Consider the following 4,990-nt stretch of genomic DNA (forward strand, 5'->3'; position numbering starts at 1 on the left):
TAAAATGCTGACCTTAAGACACAGGAAGGCAATAGTCTGAATCTGGCCTCAGATCCTGCCTTTGTGACTGTGAAAGCTACTTCACCTCAGCACCAATATTCTAATATATAAATGAGGATAGCTATAGTGCTGAATCTCAAGTTATTAAAGTTCAAATGAGATAAGGAACGTGAAGTGCTTCATTCAGATATGGGAGGAGCTGCAGCAATGTGCCTTTATATATGGTGTTGAGGTTTACAAAATATTTCCTGAGTCCTGTGTATGTGGTACCTTTTGTATCCTCATTTTAGAGCTACATGCAATGCAGAAATAGGGAATGGACCTATGATTTTATTGGGTTAGGGAAATTCCAGGTGAGGAAACTCCCTCTCCCAGAGCAGGATGACATCAAGTGACTTGCCCAGTCACAACCAAGATGCATCAGAGTGGAACTTAAACTCAGGTCTTCCAGGATTCAAGACCAGCTTTATCCATCAATACCAATGCTGCCTTTCAGTTTCAGTTTGTTACACTATATAGACTGCCAATGGGGGGGGGGGGGAAGAGGGGAAGGGAAACCTTGAAAAAATTCATAGCACACACTGGTAAATCTTACTGCACATGACTGATGATGGGGAGGCCTGGTTTTTAAAATGCCTCAGGATCATCACTGCAGGCACCAATAATGGTTATACTGGTATGTTTTGAAGTACCAGACAATCCTGATTTCTAACTGAAATGAGAGCTATGTTGACCCTGTTTTGTCCATATTTCCTTCCTGAAGTATAAAACATCGTTAAAGGAGGTTGCTTCTTTACAAGGCCCCTTTTGCTTTATTGCCCTGGAGGGGCTGACTAGTATCTTTGCACTATTGTGAATTTCAGACATACATCTAATGATTAACATCTCTGCAAATTTTTTAAGACCAGGAAAACATTCTCGAGAAATGTCCTTCTGGGCTTTATCCAGAGATTACATTTTGCTGAAATCATACCCTGGCATATAATTGGATTGAGGTGTAAAAATTATACCCTGGTGTAAAAGAGCCCCCAAGGAGCCCTGGGTCCTAGTGCCAATTCTCAGCTGATGCTAGCTGTGAGGCCTCAGGAAGTCACAATTTCTCAGGGCCCAATTATCTTTAAAGTGAAGTTGAGTAAAATTATGTACAAAGTTCCTTTCACATCTAATGGGTCTTTGATTCCCTTTTACTCTGAACTGTTAAGTATCTCTTTCCTATTATCCTCCTGTCAGCTCCTCCCTTAGGGTTCCAGATAATCAGTTAACACAGTTATTAGTCCTAGTGTTTAAGACCCAGCACCCAGACCACCCTTTTCCCCCTTGGAGCCCCCTCCCCCCAAACAACCAATGTCATTCTAACAGGGCCAATTATAATGCAGAAATAGCAGGTCTCACCTTTTCTATTAAGGGAATTTAATGTCAGACGGAAATCAGAATGTAATGGAAATGCTACCACTTCTTAAAAAAAGAAATCCACCACTTCCATTGTGCAGTATTGAAAATTATGGCAGTGAGGTGGCACCGTGGATAGAGCCCCTAGCCTGGAGTCAAAACTGGAGTTCAAATCTGACCTCAGACACCTGAGCTTTACGACCCTGGACAAGTTACATAACCTAACCCATTGGAGAGAGAAATGGCAAACCACTCCAGTTATCTTTGCCAAGAAAACCCCATATGGGGTCATGAAGTTGCACAAGACTGAAAAAAAACATTTTTACATATTCAAATCACCTATCTTAATTCTATATAGAAGTTTATAGAATATGTTCCTTCCTTGTAGCATCATTCTAGGATATCATAGCAAGTTGAATTTAGCTTATTATGAATTAAATTCTAGAAAAATGGCATCTAAGAGATCCTATGGAAATCATTTTGTTCAGCTGTTGTTTAAAATAAGCAGGCAATTAACTGGGGATTTGAGAATGTTTTTTGCTTGTTTTATACTCTTGGGATTTGATCTGTATTTATAGTCTCTGAGGGAGATCGGTTGCAAGCCTTCATTTCTGCATTTATCTATCAGCAAACCTAGAGGGTCAAAAATGAAGAACTGGTAATTATAGCCATGATTTTCAACTGTGCTTTGATTTCTATGTAGTATCTCTAGTTTCCTTACATTTCAAAGGTGTTTGGGGAATTAATAAAGAACAATCTCTTACACCTCCCATTTGATATAATTAAAACATTCAAATTATTTCCCCCAAACTATTAATATATTACTAAATTTAAGATTAAGAAGTCTAGTCATAACTCAAAATTAAGCAATTTCAATCCTATATGTTGGTGTCCCAAACCTAACAATTAAGTTTCCACCAGAAACTGGTTTAGAGCTATCATCTAATTCTTCAGGTTTTTCAGTGCTAGCAACTTAAACTAATTCTGCACTCAAATCATTTCAGTGAGGTAAAATCACATCAATCACTCCAGAACATCAAGTAAACTCTGATTTTTATAAGGTACACATTACGCTTCCAGGAGAAAATGCTTTCAACATAACTTTTGTGAATTAGTTTTTCCTATCAGATTTTGGTCTTTGATGTGGTTATTCTGGCTTCAGACTTCAGAGCATGTCATTTTAAGATAGAAACACAAACACAAAATGAAACAGCATAGAACACATCAAGCAATCTTTTTTTTTATCTTTGCTAGAGATTCAAGTACTAAGTGCTAATAAGTTGATGAGACTTTTAGTCAATTATGTCCCATTCCTCAGTATTCTAATAGCTTCCTCCTGTTCAAAAACATCCATTGTTTTTCACATGGCTACATTGATATTTCATGGAATCATAAAAATGATGTAATAATTCAAGCTCAACTTGCACAGAGAAAGCACTGGATTTCCTGACAATGTGACCTTAGGCAAGTCACTCAACTCTGTGGACAACATAAAAATTGGTGCTTGTGATGATTGATCTCAGGTCCCTCCTATAGCACCATTCTGATTACCTCCAAGACCTCCACCACACCCCAGTAATCTAAAATCATTCTGCCAGACTGTTATAACCACAACTCTCATTATTTCATATGGTCTTTCAGAAAATCACTGGTCCAAACAAAGCACAGATTTACCTTTTTGAAAGACAAATGTTAATGTACTGATTCCTTAGGAAACTTAAGATATGGCAACTGGGAAAGCTGAACTTGAAGTTTTCTTTTGGGTGTGGAAAGACTAATTGCATTCCCTTTCTGTACAAAATGAATTTAAGTTCAGATCCTGCCTTTGTAAACCTGAAAGTGAAAGTTAAATGTAGGCTATTATTCCAGCCTGATCTATGAAATGTAGTCAGTCAACAATATGGAGTTACCTAATCCAAATTCCGTATTGGTGAATAAAAGTCAACTTTCTACCTACTTATTGATCAAAGCAAGGACCTAAATTGGTGAGAGCTGTTTAAGTCTTATCTCTGAGGAAAAAAAAATCTATTCTACAGGTTGTGGGCCAACTTCTTACACTAGCTACTATCTTACCTCTCCCAGCTCAGATAGAAGTGCAAAAATTCTTCAAAACAATGGCTCATATTTATATAGTGCTTTATGATATCTGGAGAGTTGAGAAGCTAATACCAATCACTATAAATTTACCAATTTTATATTACCAATCCTCACTATAGTAGAATAAGGTGAATATTTACTGGTTTTGCAGTCCGCAAATTAGAATTCCTTGTTATTCCACAAAAATTTCTGCAAAATACCTAAAATCACCTGGAGAATTATTTCTGTCCACAAGTGTTATAAAAGACGTAGACTATTCAAAACAAGTACTTTCCAAATTAAAAATAGGGATACCAAAGTGATTGATCTGCATTTTACTTTTGTTATTTCCTATAAGCATTTCCTAATGAGCTCTCCCAGACCAGTCTTTTGCCATTCTTTGTATTCCCAGAATTTAATACTGTCTAGGACACAGTAGGCACTTAATAAATTATATGAAGAGCTCCAATTTGTAAACATAGCAACAATTAACTTGTCAGAGACTCTCTATTAAATAAAAAATGAGGTAGAATTCCAACTAGACTGACTCCAAAATTACATTGTTATGAGATTCTCCCCCAACAATAGAATGGACTGTGCTCTTTAAAATTAGACATTTGATATTCTTTTAAAGCAGCAAGAAAAATACATTTATCAACTCAGTTAGAAGCCCAGCTTTATCAAGTTGGGAGTAAAACTGAAGCTGAGTTCTCTAAGGGTACCTTTTTTACTTTTTTTCTAAAAGATGCATCACACTGACACTTTTTGCTTGTCGTCTTTAACTGTTTGCATTTCTACATAAGAAAACACAACACTCATCATTAAATGTATTTAGTCCCTCTATTTTCTCCCAACTTGGAACATCTGTAAATGTATTCACACATCCAAAGTGTGACTTTATTTGAATTCAATGAAATCTGCAGTCCAAATGCAGCCTGAAAACTGGCTAGGTAAAGGGCCACCTAAAAATGCTTACTAGAGTAGCATGAAACTCAGGCATCATGCTAGAGCTTAAATCATGTTTCTTTCAATGGAACTGCATATTAGGTATCTGCATTTCTATTAAGTGGTATATTTAAAAGGAGAAATCCACATACCTAACTCAGAGCATATTTATTCTGACCTAAATTTTGTGGTTTGAACTCTTAAAAATGGGGTGGGGGAGAGCCACCAAAATGTAGTTGATACAAAATTATGTAGCGGTACTTGCACGTGGTACGTGTTTAATAAATATTTATCTAAACATATGATGTTCTAGATAATGTTCCCATTTGTTATGTGTACACTCCCCACCCAACTTTAAATTTCATATGTATATACATATATAAATATTTTAATATATTTAGATTAGGAATTCACAATCAAACCTGGTTCATTTAAAATAAGCAGTAGTTCCTCTAGTTGAAATTTTAAAGGAACAAGAAAATCAAGAGACTGGGTTACAAAAACACTCAATGGGCATACCTATGAACCTCAGAATATAGTGGAAGATTTTCAATTTAGTTTATCAGACATCACAGGGCAC

The sequence above is a fragment of the Petaurus breviceps genome, unplaced genomic scaffold (assembly GCF_028583685.1).
Source record: "Petaurus breviceps papuanus isolate PSGF00001 unplaced genomic scaffold, PetGlider_PUasm1.0 90792, whole genome shotgun sequence".
Classification (NCBI taxonomy): domain Eukaryota; kingdom Metazoa; phylum Chordata; class Mammalia; order Diprotodontia; family Petauridae; genus Petaurus; species Petaurus breviceps.